This window comes from Frankliniella occidentalis, unplaced genomic scaffold (assembly GCF_000697945.3).
Source record: "Frankliniella occidentalis isolate FOCC.00 unplaced genomic scaffold, Focc_3.1 Scaffold45, whole genome shotgun sequence".
Lineage (NCBI taxonomy): Eukaryota > Metazoa > Arthropoda > Insecta > Thysanoptera > Thripidae > Frankliniella > Frankliniella occidentalis.
In genome coordinates this window covers 506,945-523,089 of record NW_026267175.1, presented here as the reverse complement: position 1 = coordinate 523,089, position 16,145 = coordinate 506,945, and the positions used below count along the sequence as shown (strand labels likewise).

Here is a 16,145-nt window from a genome sequence, read left to right as displayed (position 1 = left end):
CCCTCCCCCGCGCCCGCCCGGTTGCCGGAGCGCGTCGCGTTTGGGTTTAGTTGCCGCGCGGCCTCCGTCGCGAACACACGTGTGCAGGTCGGGCCCGTGCCACTCCCGAGCGCGAAGCGCCGCCTCAGCGCCGCCCCGACAAGGACCTGCGACACCCGAGGACTCTCCCAGGACTAACGAGGATTACATGTGTGCCAGTGCAGTGTGTGTGTGATGTATGTGCATCAGCAGTGAGTGCAAAAAAAATATTAAAAAGTGCCCAAGGATGCAGTGAAGTGAAATGAAAGTGCTCTGAGAGAAATCAAACGACGAGATATTTTTCTGACGGCTCTCGCGTGTGAGTGAGTGTGTGTGCGAGAGAGAGAGAGGGAAGGCGCGCGTTCTGGATACGGCAGACCCTTGCTCTGGATTACCTCGCATCGAGCAGCACCAGCGGGCACAGGACGCCCGCCGCAAGGCGTCCGCAAACATACGCGCGTCAACGAAGATATCCAAAGGTGCGTACGGGATCCTCACGACGACGGGGCAGAAGCGGGGCGGGGCGGGATTATTTGAGGTGAGGGCATTCCATTCCATTTCATTCTGTCCCATTCCTTTCCGAAGGGAGGGACAGCAGCAGCTCGGCCGACCGAGGATGTTCGCTAGACGTATAAATAAATTCCTCCCCCCCCCCTCCCTCCTCCCTCGAACAGACGTGCCTGCCGCGGTTCCTGGTCAGCCAATGCGGCGCAGCGCATGCAAAGAGAAACAAAAGGAAAATGATTTAGCAAACGAACGTGCCCAGCTGCTGAGCCGCGCCGCCGCCCCGCCCCACCCCGCCACGCCTGCATCTGGTCGGGCGGGGCGGGACGGCAACTGGTCAACCGGCCGGCCGACCGGGAGGCCGGGAGGGCCGTCCTGCTCCAACAGCCGGCCCTAAAAGTTTTTCATGAAATTCACTCCGAGTCCACTCAGCTCCACGGACGACGTTGGACCAGGCTGGTCGGGCAAGAAACAACACCGAGACAACCCTGGCACGGCCTACGGTCTACGGGACGAGTCCACTGGACCGCGATCGGCTCGACTGTCATTCCCCCAAATCTGTCGCGCTCAGCTCAGGTCGGGCGAGGAGGGGGACCGCCCCTCGAGGCGCGGCTTAGCGACGCTCCCCGCAGCAGTGGCCGTGCTTTTGCAGGACTCGTATCATTACACCTTTTACGCCGAGCGGAGGGGCCGGGGGGCCGGGGCCGAGGGTGCCTGGCCGGCGCGGCGTGGCGCGGCGCGGACCTGCCTGCATTCCTTTATTACAACTCATTAGACAGCGGGCGGGGCGGGGGCCCGGCGGGGGCCTGGAGGAGGTGGGGAGAAGGGGGGCGCAGGGGGGGCTAATGTCAGACGTGGGCAGTGGCGTCGGGCTGGTCTCCGGGAGTGAGAAATGTCTTAACATGGCGCACTTTGGAATGCTTTCGTCCATCTCACCTCACCTAGCCCCGGCCGGCGATGATGCCGCGGGGGCCGCGCGCGAGGAGCAGTCAGCGCTTCCCGGTTGGGTCGTGAGCGGGCCGCGGTCAGTGTCTCTGGAAGTGGAGGAAAGCCATGCAAATCCGGTGACAGGCGTCGCGCCGCCAATGGAGAGTAGCGCCGGCCGAGTGCGCCCCCCGTGTCATCTCGATGTGAATGCGAACGTCAGGCGGCCGTTAGGAGCCCCTTGGACGGACGGGCTCTGCGCAGCTCCGCGTCTGTCGGGCGTTGAGGTCTCTAGCCGCTTGCCGTAGACCAGGCCGCTCGAGACGCCCGAGACTCGCAAGGTCCCGGTGCGTAGAGCGTCACCGCTACACCACCAGCAGGGCGTTAGTCTCAACTTCGAAAAGAGTTACACTTGGACACCCCATGTCCCCCATCATGTGCGTCGATGCTCAACTGGGAAATGGGGAGCCGTGCCCCTTTCCGGCTATACTGTACCGGTACCGCATGCAGGCATGCGGGCACGGGCTTGCCTACCGACTGTCACCACGGCGCTTTACGGCCCCGTGCGGGTATGCAACCCGTCTGCACGCCTGCATCCGGTACAGTATAACCAGAGAAAAGCACACGGCGTTGAACACCCCGCCTCCGCTGTGTGTCTATTGACGATCATTGGGTCAGCTTGTATTTAGTTTATGCAAAGGTATCAGCTTCTTATTTTTAGGCAGGCTTGTGTACTTTTTCTCATGGCGACGAAAAGTTTTGTGAGTGCGTGCCCCCGCCTGGTCGCTCGCCCTCGGACCGAGACGAGGCGGAGGAGCATGGGACTTCGCTGTGGGTAATGTCTGGTTGAGGTAATGGGAACAGGGTGTAATGGCTGGAAAGCTCACGCACACACCCACACGCTCTCTCTCTCTCTCTGTCTCCCTCTCTCTCTCTCTCACACACATACACGCACGCCCAAACACACTTGCGCTATCGGCAAGGGTGCGTGAAATCCCCCTATTTTCCGCCATGGTGCTGTCGATCAGCTGGCCGGGGCGGGGCAGCAGAGATCAGCCCGTCATTGTGGAGAATCACTGGGCCGTCTGCTTCGTCTCCCTGGTTAAAAAAAAATACACAAAACGTTCCTCTTTTACTCCAAGCGCATTCTTTTTGTCACATTGTCACACCCAGCGTGAGGGGGGCGGGGCGCGGCGGCGGGCGACCCGGGGGAGTGAGGGGAGGGGGGCGATTAGAAAGAGAGGGCAGGGGGGGGGGGGCAGAGAGAGTTAAATGGGGCGGCGTGGGGAGGTGCTTTTAGTGTGAGTCCTAATGCATCACCATAGATAGGCCATCCCATTCTGATTACGGAAATAATTTATGTCGGAGGGGCGTTGTGGACCCGACGCCAGCGGGGCCGAAATGTCGCGCGTGTCACCACCGACCGACTGACCGAGGAGGGGTGAACTTTACCCACCCGCGACGCGTATACGAGTGTGTCAGTTATGCCCACTCTTCTTTAACTTTATTATTTTGTCCCATCCAAACTACTACTCCTTTCCGTTGCCCCCGCCCGTCTCTCAAGTCATCTCTTGCTGTCATCTCTTGCTCAAGTTTCTTGATTCAAGTGCACGTTGACACAAGATGAAATTCACCATTGAAATAAGGCAATAATGTTGTCATTGATATAAGATTTTTCTCTTATTCGAAAGAAAATATCAGCTTATTTCAATAGTAAATTTTTGATCTTGTGTCAGCGTTCACTACTTGAAGCAAGGAAAAAATCTACTAGAAACAAGAAACGATTTTTCTGGGTGCACTTCGCACGCACGCTGAGCGTGAAATGGGGCTCAGCCATGCGGCCGGTGTTTTCACGGCGTAATCAGCAGCCCGTCTGCTGTGGCGTGGCAGAGCGTGGCGGAGCGGGGGTGAGGGGCGTAGCCGGCGTGGCGAGACACTCGTATAATGCATATTTTCGGTAGTCGCGTGGTATTTTTTTTCCTGCCGCCCCGCTCAGTAAAAAGGGCCGTGGCGTTATTATGCTGCTGGAAGTACACATTCTCTCTCTCTCTCTCTCTCTCTCTCTCTGCCTTACTCTCTCACTCTCTCAAGTCGCGGTGCAGCAGCGGCACCACCGCCCCGCGAGGTCCAATGAGGTGCAATGGAACAGCGGCTCCTGGGGCTTTGCAGCCTGCGGCGCAGCGCCTGCTGCACCTTGTGCCCCCCGCCCCCTCTCGCCCATCTCCGGGCTGCTCCGGGGCGGAGCAGGGAGGAGGCGACGTGCGCGCCTGCGCCTGGAGCCGTCCGGAGCGGCCTGGAGCGGCCTGGAGCCCACCGGAGCCCCTCGCTGGACTGCGCTTGGAGACAAAGGCCGCCCGAGTACAGCCCCTGGAGACAGTGACGGCCAGCTTGTCTCCCCCCGCCGCGATGTTCGCCTCTGGCCGCGACCCCTCTCTGCTCGTCTAATGACTCATGACGCCGGTCTCTGTCGCACTCCCACCCGCGCCATCCCCTCGTGCGCTCGCTAACGTACGCGCCCGGGCCGACTAAACCAACGTGACAGTCTCCCCATTACAGCTCAGTACACGTACTTATACTTGGTCGGCTTCAGCTTCTTTATTTCCACGATTAATCTTCGCTTTCCCCATCGTTCCAAAAATACAGCATATTTTTTGTAATGGTCTATTTTAACATGACTACTCGTACTTATATTTCTGTTGCTCCACAGCAGCAGCTTCTTTCGGAGTAGCAGAACCACTTTGGTAGTGAAACTTGTCGAGTAAGTGGCTCCGTTGCACTTACAGTCGTCGTCGTCGTGTCTCTTGTGGGGGAGAGTGAGATGGGGCGGCGGGAACTGTTAGCAAAGCGGAACATGGGGCGACAACCAATCAATCAAAAGAGCGACCGACACAGTTTGCAGTTGTGTTTGTGTGTGTGTGTGTATGTGTGAGTGCGTGCGCTCACGAACAAACACCACCAGGGTGCAGCGGAGTGCGCGAGGTCGGGGCGTGGAGGGCGGGGCGGGGCGGGGCGCGGCGGCGCTGATTGAAGGCGCTAACGACTCGTTACGCAACCGCAACACAAACGCCCTCTTGATAGGTCATAGCCGCGATGCGTGCGCGCAACAGACAAACGAGCGTCAGGTGTGAGCAGATGTGCCGCAGATGTGGGCTGAGGTGCCAGATAAAGCGGTGACCCGGGGTTCAAATACAGCCGTCGTCGGCCACCTCGCCCCGCGCAGGGCCCCTTTTCTACACCTTCTTTCTTTTTAGCAGATGAAATAAAAGAAGCACAATTAAAGCACACATTCTTCGAATTCGATAAGAGCATTGAAATGTTGGTGAGGAAGCGAGATAAAAGTGACCTGTCGTTCCGCTTTTTGCTAATGAATCGCGGCGAGGGCGCCACGCCACGCTCGCTGTGTGGAGCCGAGCACTTTTAAAAGAGAAATGGTGAATGAGTCCGGCATGTGACACGGCGTGGCGCGCGCGCTGCTCCGCGACGTGGCGCCTGTGTGCGCGGCGTGGCGTGGCGCTGCGTGGCGAGGGTGGTGCTTCCCACCATTGTCATCGAACAGCACTTTCGACTCGACCTTCTGCGCCGCCACTACTTGCTGCTAGCTGCTGCTTCACGGTGAAAACCTTTTCTCCTCGCAGTAGGAGGAATGCATCCTCGCTTGCTTTTGCTCTCTGATGTTATTGCGGGGTGAGCATAGCGCCGGTCGAGTGGTGGCATCGAGTGGAAGCGGCGGGGACGACGACGGTTCGTGGTCCTGGAGCACCAGGAGCAGCAGTAGCAGCGCGCATCTCCAAGTCCACGGAATGCGACGCCCCGCCCGACCCCGCTCCGCCCCGCCCCTGGCGTGTGGAGTAACGCCGCATTAATTGATTTCCAGTGAGAGGGTGTGGCGATCCTTTAAAGGGACCGGGTGTCATGAGGCAACAGGCCATGAGGCCGCCATGGGAACACACACACGCACACACACGCACACATGCCGAGTCATCCGACGCAACACGATTTTCCTTCTTCGATTTCACTGTATCCACGTGATCGAAACATCACAAGGTGATTGAAAAGTAAAAGAAAAAAAAGTGTGCGTGCGTGCGCGCGCGTGTGTGTGTGTGTGTGTGGTTGGATAAAAAGAGAGAACAGCTTTATCTACTGCACGATATATTAGCGGCTCCGCAAGCCCCACTAGTTAGAGAAGGCTGTGGCGCGGCCGGCAAAAAGATTGGGGCTCATTTCGCAAAATGTTGCAAGGCAGTGGAGAGCCGGGGCCTGGGCTCGCCGCATGCGCTGGCCGCGATGGGTATCTGCGTACATGTTACACTGATCTGCGCTGCTGCATCGCAAAGTATGGAGGCAGACTAGACCGCTAGGCTATTTTGCAAGTTTGCGTGGCGGGAGGTAACATCTTTTTATTATTTCTTTTCAGAAAATAATGGAAGGGACGAGATTCTGTAGCGGGATTTTGTAATTGATCCGTTTTGCCAGTATTCGCACAACAGCTGCCAACCGCAAAGGGCTTGTGTTCCCCATAGGCCGCCACTTTTGCCTCAGTGGACCTCGTCGACACCTGCTATTGTTGCTGCTTTCTTATCGTCTGCACGATCCGCACATTAATGCAGTTTTGTTCGAATACAAATGTGTTTTTCGCAGTGTAAGCGATACCACGGGGTGGCGCCCGGCCTGGTCACTGCATAGCTCGAGGCTGCAAAAGGGCTATGGGAAGAGAGGGGACAGGGAAAAGGGGGGGGGGGACTGGTCCGGCGAGCGAAGCGGATGCACAATTAACCACCCGTGGTTGGTCAGCAGCCAGCTGTGGAGGATTGGGGGGGAAAGGGGGGGGGGGCTGCGATCACGAGTCGATTGAAGTCGAGGAGGCGGTCCCATCAGAAAACTCAATCAGGTACGGCATGGCCGGGCCGCAGCAACAGCAGCAGCGGCAGCAGACAAACTGTAATTAATAATTCCCAATCTAAGTATTCTCGTATTAAAAGAAATCGTGACGTACCGAAACAGCTCCCAGTGAGTGAGGAGATAGCCGCTGCGCTGAGTGGTGTGCCCCGGCTGTGCTCGGACCGATAGGCTCTCGGGGGCCCGCGTGAACGCGACGGGGCTGTCGTCACCTGCGAGTCGCGGTGTGTTGTGCACGGAAACGCTCATCGTCGTGGGCCAATCAGCGTTCAGAAGGAAACAGATAAAGCAGTCGTGCTTTTCATCTTTTAGGTTCCGATCGTCAGCGGAATTCCCTGGCTATTTCTCATACACGCGCTCGGCAACGGAAGCAGATCCAGCGAGTTTGTTCTTCTTTTTATTTTTATTTCTCATGTTGGCCTGGAGTGCCCTATCCATCCTCTCGCCGCCCTGGCCCTAATAAAGCAACATGACGCGGTGGGTCCCACCGGGCGAGTAGAGCCCCGCCCCGCGCGCCCGTTCTGTTTGGCAACGCCGGCCTCGCAGACGAGCAAGACGAGCAGCCCGGCTCACACCCACAGGAGGCTAGGCCACCCCGCGATGACTGGCCGATAGGATAGGCCCGGGGAGTGGCGGGGCGGGGCAGGGCACTTACTTTATTGTGCGTCGCCGCCGTTGGGTGGAATGCGTGCTGAAACTTTGGGGAGGACTTATGAACAGCGCCAGCAGCACCAGCACCACTAGCAGCACCAGCACCAGCAGCACCAGCAGCACCAGCAGCACTAGCAGCACAAGCAGCACAAGCAGCACAAGCAGCACCAGCTGCAGCACAAGCAACACCAGCATCAGCACTAGCAGCACAAGCACTAGCAGCAGCACTAGCACCACCAGCTCTGGCAGCACCGGCTCCTCGTGCGCCCGCTCCCGCGCGAATAACGGGAAGAGCACCGAAGCAATCTTGTTGCAATTTGTAGGAACACGGCGGCGGGGCCGGTGGTGGTGTCCTTGTGCGTGCGCTCGGCGGCGTGCACACGGCTGGCTAGGCCAGGCCAGACCACCCCTCACGGCACAGCGATTAAATTTGCTCCGCAAACTGCGGCACGGCGGCGGCGGCGGTCGCCGGGTGGCTGGCGGCGGTGGCGGCGTTGCGCGGCGTCGTGGTCCCATCCCGGAGGTGTCAGCCTCATTTGACGGGCCGCTCGCTCGCCCCTTCCCTTCCCCCGCCTTATCGGATTTCACCCGCCCCGCCACGCCACGCCCCACTCCGCCCCGCCACGCTCCGCGCGCCTTTGGTGCTATGAGGAATGCGTCATCGTCCGACCTCCTTGAAATCCGAGCCGATGATTAAGTCTCCCATTTATTGACGTTTCCTGGGTGCTGTCCGCCGGACAGGACAGCAGCGGCTGGGCCGCACACCAAAAGGACCGCGCGCGCGTCGTTGGCCATTTTCGTTGTTTACTATATTTATTCTTTTATGTCGGTCCGAAAATGAATCCTTTCCGGGTCGGGTCTGGTAATGAGGCTGACGCGGCCCGTGGACTCGGCGGCGCCCTCGGCGCGCGCGGCGTCCCCCGGGCCCCCCTAATGACAAGGGGGCTCCAGGAGGATGCTGGCCGCCGCTGGCCGCCGCTCTGGCCCGGGTGGCGCCAGGGCGACCCCGCCGGGGTGTGTCCCGGTCGGTCCTGGACGGAAGGAGACGATTGCAGGCCGGGGCGTCGGGTAATGACCACAAAGTCAATGTGTCTGTTCAGAGCCCGGTCCTGGTGGCCGGGCCCGCCCCGGCGCCAGCCGCCATTGTCAAACCCAGCGTGAAATCGACCTATAAAGGAGCCGGCTGGGCGTGGCGTGGCCGGGCGTGGCGTGGACTAGACCAGCGGCCGGGTCGGTCAGCAGCCGGACTGTGCGGGTCCAGCCTCACAACACACTCGCGCAACCGAAAAAAATAAATAAAAAATTAAATGCAGGACAGCAAAAGTTGCGGGTCAAAATGAGAGACTATGGTGCGGATAAAAATGTCGGCGCTGTATATAAGATTCCCATCGAATTCCTTTGATCGCAAATTCCTGACCTGTTCCCGCGGTGAGAGAAATAATTTTACCCGCAACAATAAACTTTTCCTCGACTGCTGCCTGAAATCAGATGAAACAAATCGATGCTGTCCTCCCTCTTGCACTCCTTCTCTCGCTCTCTCGCTCTCCGCTGATCGAAAACAAAAAATTTCTGTCCGGTCTTGCCATCAGCCTGTCCTGCTGCCCGTGCGTCTGCCTGCTTGGTCGGCCCGGCTGCCCGCCAGCCCGTCTGTCCGGCGGCCGGCCGGCTGTTCCGCAGTCCATCAGTCGAGCCTCCACCTGAGCCTCCCTGTCTACACCCCTCCCCTCCTCCCGTCTTACCTGTGCCCTCCCCCCCTCCTCCCCTCCCCGCACGCATTCTTCGCCGGGCCGGCGTTGCATGCTGTGGGCCAGCGGCCCTGTGGCCCGGCCCTGGCTGCCCAGGCTGCCTGCTCCTCGCCCGGCTCGGGTCTAGCCCGCCTGCCTGCCTGGCTGCTCGCCTGCCCGCCCGCCCGTTTGCCTGCCCGCCGCATAGCCTATATAGCGGGTAGGGGTCCGGGCCCGGGCCCAGGGGCAGGGACCTACAAGGGCCCGTCCCTCAGCGCCCTCGGCCGTGGGCCGTGGGCGGCGGCGTCGTGCCTCAAACAAGAAGAGAGCCGCCCGAGCGGCCGCCAGCCGCTCCGAGCAATGATATTTTACTCGGTTTATTTGCTCCACCTTCTCTCGTCTGCCTACGTCGAGGCCCCCGGCCCCCCGGCTCTTCGACCTTGCCGCGCGCTCCTAGTCCAGGCCGCCCTCGCGTCTGCCGCGGACCCGTGCGGCGGCACAGCCGGGCACGGCCGCGCACAGCCCCCCGGGGCGCCGCGGCAGCCGCGCGCAGCGACACTGTGGAGAGAAACAGCTCGTGCATCGACCTCCGCATGAACAGTGGCTGCTCGATAAAACGTGAAACAAAAGTTGTGTGGCACACACAGGGAGAGTGGCCCATCGAAGCCGTTCTCCCGTCTGGGTGGAGAGTAAGGGGTCATACTGCACCAGATGCAGCCGTGCGGACGGGTTGCATACTCACACGGGGCCTCAGCCGACAGGAGGCCTGCATTCGTGACCTGACAGTATAAACCAGACGGAAGAACGGCGCCGATGGGCCACCCTCCGTATCGTTGTGCACCTGTGTACGTTGCGTACGCTGCTTGCGTGCGTGCGTGCGTGCGTGCGCGTGCGTGCTTCCAGGAGGGGCGGGCTGACCCGGCCGCCGCACCGGGCCGCCCTTCACACGAAAGTGATAATGTGGCGCCTGGCCGCAGTGGCGCCACCCTTTAGGCCGCCCCGCTCCGCCCCGCCCTCCGCGCCGCCCCGCCCCAGAACCTTTCACCCCGGGATGAAGAAAATTCCTGCCTTCACGGCGACGTCTGGCGCGGCCTGGCGTGGCGTGGCGTGGCGGAGCGCCGTCGAGGCACCTATGTCATGTCTGTCTGTGTACCACATGTGTGTGCGCAAAGGTGCACCCGAGGAGGAGACGCGCGGATAACCTGACCTCCTCGACACCTGCAGCAACTTTATGTCTACATCAAAGTGTTGTTGTTGTTGTTGTTGATGTTGTATAATAGGCGCACGCGGGGCACGCCGGCAGATGGCGTTGGTGTGTTGCACCCCGCGAGGCACACTCGGCTGTTGTATGTGGGCCCAGGGCTGCGCACACACATGTACACACACACACACACGCACACACACACACACACACACACACTCGTGCTCGCGAGGCCGTGATTGACCGGCCCGGCTGGTCTATGCTAATGTCGTGCACTTACGCGCGCCGCTCTCCTCCGACCCAACTCCACCTACGTTTTCCGGGGAGGGGAAACTCTACTACGACTCTATACTACTATAGGGACCTCTGGTGTGATATCGTTATGCGCTGCGCGCGCGAAATGTTTTATGGGGGACACGTCAGCCGGGCCGCGCTGCGGGACGGACGGACCTCTGGACGGGCACGCGGAAAAATCGGTTGGAAATGTGGAGGAGAGCGATTAACTCGGGGCCGCGGCGATTAATTTACCTGTTCCTCGCGCGGCCCCGCGGGTCCCGCGGCCCCCGCCCATCGCGTGACGGGGCGGGGCGCGCCGGGAGAGAGGGTCCGCGGGGCCACCCTCCGCTGGTATGCGCGTCCAGCTGACCCGTAGGTAAACCTCTTTGTGGGGTAACATCTTGAATAGGGCAACATTTTGTAAGGTAACATTTGGTAAGGTTACATTTTGAAGGGGGACATTTTGTATGGGGACATTTTGTATGGGGACATTTTGTGGGGAAATCTCTTACAGTAAAACCTCTTGTATATAGGCCAACCTTCCGTAGGGTACTTTCTTGTAGGGTACAACCCGAGGTTGGTTCGTTAAGTTAACTCGTTGAACCCCTTGTAGGGTAACCTGTTTGGTCGCGGTTTGGGTCAACCTTTTTGTACGGTGCAAACACCTTCGTGACCCTCCCTCCTGCCTTCTGTAGGGGGGCGGCTCCTCCTGTAGGTCTTCCCGATGGAGCCCGTGAGCATGAGCGCGACGCACGCATCAGATACTGGGGGGAAGCCGCCGGCGACGCGATGCAAGGCTCGAGGCCCCTGCCGCACCGCTTCCAGTTTTTGCTCGTCAGCGCCAGAGGAAGCCCCAGAGTGAACCCCCGCGCCGCTGTTATACGAGTCGAAAGTGACCCCGCCGGCTGCGGCAGGCTCCGGCCGGTCGGGAGGTGTGAACATTTCCCCCAGCCGACCCGGCTGTGCTAAAGTAGGTTTACACCCCGGCTGCGCGCTTGGCACGGCGGCGCTGCTGGTACCCTGCCCCCCCCCCCCCCCACTTCGTGCTGGCGACCGGATCCACGTAATATTTCACGTTCGAATTCACCGCGGGTGACGCCCCGGACTGCCCGGCCGCGGCTCCGGCTTCGAACGTGTTGGATTGACCCATCAGTTTCCGAATGAAAGGAGCGCACTAATAGGAAGGTTTTTTGGTGTTGGTTCTTTTTATATATTTTTTGCCTTCTCTCTCGATTCGTTTCTCCGTTCCGCGACCCGCGGCGCAGGCCGCCATCGGCCACCCAAAACGGTGTTCGGTATCGCCGGCTGGACTGACAGTCAAAGTGGATTCGTTAGTTGGATAGAAAGAGTTTTGTGGGATTACTTCTCTCTGCACGAAAATAGCAATAAAAAACAATTTGAAATCGGCGTGACTTTTGTGTAGTTTACCGTTTACTGTACCTATGATCAGTCTTGCACTGAGCAACTTGTAACCGAATGTGTATTAGCTGGTAACATTGGCTATTCATTAGTTGGTATTTCGGACAGTGCTTGTAACGGGCATTCCCTTTCCTGGCTGTTGCACTCCCCCCCCCCTTTCCCGCCGCCTTCCACTGCTTACCGCCCGCCCCCTAACCTCAAGATCCGCCTATGACTGGCGTTTGAGTGCAAGTGTAAAAAATATTGCACATGATTTGGCAACTTCTTTTGGTGAACTTGAATAACTACGGATCTTCAAAATATACCCCACAGCACTCGCTGGATGCCAAAGCAGCCGACGGCGCTGCAGGTGGCTATTCGCAGTTCTGACTGCGAATAGCTCTGGCCGAGCCGTGCCGTAGCTAGTCGCGCTCCGCTCCATCGGCTCTTGCCGTGCAGCGAGTGCTGAGAAAGAAACTATTTGTTTGTAAATCAAGAAGAAGCTTGTCGATGTAAGTAATGACCACTTCAAATCTTTGTGCGACGATATTTCCAGACTGTTTCCTAAACCATTGTGTTGTTCTCATACAGTAGATAACCCCAAATAGGTTGTGCGTCGAACGGGCTATTTCGTGACTTTGTTTTTGTGATTTATCATACATAATCGTGTATTAAGATCCTTAGTTATTCAAGTTCACATAAACAAGTTGGTTTCGCCAAATTATGTTCAATTGCTTTTAAAACTTGTATTCAAACAACACTCAGTTCCGCGGCGGCTCTGCAGGTTAGGTGGTGGCGGTAAACATTGGAAAGGGGCGGGAAGGGGGGTTCCGCAAGCCCTACCTCCCTCCTGGCCGTTGCCGACCCCTGGTCTTCATGACCATGACGCGGGTTCCGAGTTGGACCGCGGGGGTGGCCGTGGGCGGCGGGCCCGGGGCCGCGACCTTCAGTGCGAGGCCAGGCTGGGGCCTCCCCGCCCGCGGGGCCGCGGGGCTAGCGCGGGGCTGCCGGCCGGGCGCCACCCGTGCTCCGGCGGGCTGTTTGTGTGGACCGGTGCCGCGGTACGGTACGTACAACATACATACCGGTCGTGCATCGTGCCATGTACCGCGCACAGCAGTGCCTCTCGTGCGTGTGTGTGTGTGTGTGTGAGAGACAGACAGACAGACAGACAGACAGACAGACAGACAGACAGACAGACAGACAGACAGAGAATGATATGGACGCTCTTGAGAGCGGACGGTGGCGGGGGCAAGCTCTTTACTCGCGCGAAAATGAGGAAGTTAGAGTCAGCATACAGAATTTTACGTCTACTTCCTGTAATTTGGCATTATTTGGCTCTCAATCCGCCGCATAGCTTCAAAAATAAGATGCACCAGACTTGGGAAAGAACCAACCTGACTTTGGCGCAGCGGCACTGCCTCACAGTGTACCGCCCCACCCCCCGACCCCCTGCGGCGGGGCGCGCACTCGGTTGGCGCCCCTCTCGGATTAAAACGCATCACAGGATTCATTCTCCTGCACAGCTCAGCAGTTTCTGATGCTTGCTGCTCTGCGCGGCGGCGGCGGTGCTGGCCGCGCTATGCCATGTCATAAAACCGAAGGGAGCTCTGGGTGTGCTGGCCGCGGGGCCGCCGCCGCCGCTCACCGTTGTGCGCGAGGTCATGCGGAGGCGCTCGGGGAAGACCAAGGGAAGACCGGAGCTGCTGCTGGTGCAGCAGTAATCGGATTACAATTAGCGTGTAGAGTGGATCTCATTTTGGGCAGTGCGATCCGCCCACGCATGCTGCCCTTCTCCGTGCCCTGGCTGTTGCAGATTTCTTCTTCTTCTTCTTCTTCTTCTTCTTCTTGCCGCGCCCGCCGCTGCTGCTGCCCTTCGATGTATATTGTTTTATGTATTCATGCCGTGTTGATCGCGGACGAAAAATGCGGAGGTCCGTCCCGTCCGTGTGGCCGGGCTGCGCCGGGCGGTGGTGGTGCGGTTGGGTCCCGGCCGGCGCGGCAGTCCAGAGCAGGTCAGCCGAGCGGGGCGAACACTTTGCTATATTATTATGCCGCCCCTCCAGTTCCCTCCAGTTCCCTCGAGTCGTCCAGTCCAGAGCCACCTGGAGTCTATCCAGCCTCTGCGTCCGTCCGCCCGCCCCGCCCGTCCGCTGCCCAGCCCTGTTGCCACTCGCCTCACTGACCGGCCTAGTCACTCTGCTGCTGTGGGGAAAATAAGTGGGGCTTGTTTTTATCTCATTTTTGTGCCGCATTCTCGTCTGCATTTGCGTGAGTGACTTCCCAAGTTTGACATTGTAAAAGCTTTTGTTTCTAATCGGATCAAACATATGATGCCTTCCAGATCTGCCGGCTGGCCCACCCACAAAGTCGCCTACAACTTTCTGCCCTTATTTACTGTACCGGCTTACTGTCTTTGTTCTGATGCAAAGAACGCCGTACTGTTGGATTGTCGGGGGTGTTCAACATCATGTTTAACTTCCAAATTTCCGAAAGGGAACTAATTACTTCCCTGTAAGTGTCCATGATTGTCTTTTTTTCAACATGGTGTAACCAGAGCCATAACTTTTCGCGAAATTTATGCACTGATTACGTTGGGGACAGCGTTGTCCTGTGCCAAGTGCAGCTGAAATCGTGTTCACTTTTGCCGACCATATATTCACTCAACTTTCCAACGAGAAGACATTTCCCTGGGGTGCAGCAGGAATCTCCTCACCCCTTCCTTCTCCATTCCCCATCCCTCCCCTGCTTTGCCGTCTCCCCCCCCCCCCCCAAGACCCCCGTAATAACATTATCAATTTGTATGTGGCCTTTGAGGTATTGCAAGCTAGTGGAGAGCGCAGGTGCATTAAAACGAGTGTTTGAAAATAGCCATAAAGATCTGATAGCACATGCGGATGATATATTATCCCAGTCGTAGCCAGTCGAGTAAATAACGTGTGCATGCCCCCCTCCTTTGCCTTCCGCCTCCCCCATCCCCTCTCCGTTATGATTTACTTATCGCAACAAGCTCGCTCAGATACGTATCGCAAAAGCTCAACCATGGTGGGAACACTCGGGGTGGCATTCTCAGGTGGTGACAGGGACGGCAAGGTCGACTGGAAAACGCGCAGGAAACTCTTAAGCGTCCACGGGATGCGCCCACAATTTTTATAGCCCTTCGTTATTTCTTCGTAGACTGTATTTGCCAGGACCTTGTGCGCATAAAAAGTACTCTAAACCGAAACGAAACGTCACAACTTGTTGATGCAACCCCTGCATTTCTGACACTTAGTCGCGCATGTTGCAAATAGTCGTGTTTCACCGCTTTGGCTCTCGCCCGGGCGCGGAGTGCAAATGCTCGCTGTCACTTATTTGTGCTCCCTCTTCCGTTCGATTTGGCTCAACGCGTTGCCGCGGCCAGGCCGCGCCGGCCGCCGCTATAGTTTGCGACGATTTATCAGTTGGCCCTGGTCGGTCCGGACCAGCAGACCGAAGGTGGAACAGAGACCCGCGCCCGCCGAGCTTTTTCTTTCTCCTACGCAGACGTCACGCCGCGCGGCGCGCCACTTCGGGATCCCGCGGGGTCCAATGGACGCCGCGGACGCCGTGTGGCGGTCTATGTCATTACGTGTCTCTTAATGGCGGACGGGGCCCTGGCCGATTGAAATTCACGGCGCGTCATTAGAACCGCGAGTCACTTAGGCCCCTCTTCTCTCATTGTCGCGCTGCCAGGAGTGCTTCATTAAGTACAAAATCTACATTACGCTGCCATGTATATTTCTCTATTTCTCCTTCACGCTCAAAAAAGAGCGATTTCTAAAACAGCAAAAAAAAGTTTGCTGACATTTTTGTTCGTTTGTTGAGTTATTACAACTTTTGCAGAGCTCTTGTTGTGACCTCCGTAGCGAAACAGTTTCGCTACTATAGCCACTGCCAACTATTTTGTTACAACCGGAAACAAAACAAATAATAGTATCTTTTTTTTAGCATCTTCTTTTTGTTTGCGTTACTTGGAGTTTTTGTGTTTTGCATAGGTTAGAGTTGTTTTTAACAATTTTAATATTGCCAATATCTTCAAAATCTCCAAGTGCCCCCTCTTTTTGGAGCTGTCCCGTTCTACTTGTTTGGAGCTTTTGTGCGCCGAGGCCTGTCTTGTGTGCTCTTACGTGCGTCGCAGAGTGTAATCTGGTGGACTTTATGATGTCGGAATCAATGAGCGGACGTCAGCGGCGGGCCGTGCTATTGAGTCTTAGGGCTGGAGGCTCCAGCACGCTCCAGCAGGTGGGCGGCGCGAGCGGCCGACTGTCGAACCCACGCCGATCCGTTCGCGTCGGGGGGGATTTTCTGACGCTAATCCGCACTGAGCGAGCAGTGCGGCCTGCAGCGGCTGCAACACAATTATTAATAATAATGTAAGAATAAAAATAAGAGGTGCAGGAGATTGTCTGACCCCGGCGCTCTGAACCCGCGGGGGGACCCAGGGCATCATTTATTAACACTATCGGCGGCGAGCTCTTCCACCCTTGACCCACGCGAGACAAGCAGTTATAATAGAATAAGAGAGCGTACGA

The 16,145-nt window shown here is 57.8% G+C and overlaps 1 protein-coding gene across 1 annotated transcript in view; it reads left to right on the top strand.

Annotated features, from left to right (window-relative positions):
* The first annotated feature begins 54 nt into the window (after positions 1-54).
* LOC113208972 (protein dachsous) overlaps positions 55-16,145 on the top strand; it is a 127,223-nt gene continuing 111,132 nt past the window's right edge. Inside the window, exon 1 of the mRNA XM_052266995.1 lies at positions 55-497. The gene's annotated coding sequence lies outside the window, so the exon portion shown is untranslated. The remainder of the gene's footprint in view (positions 498-16,145) is intronic.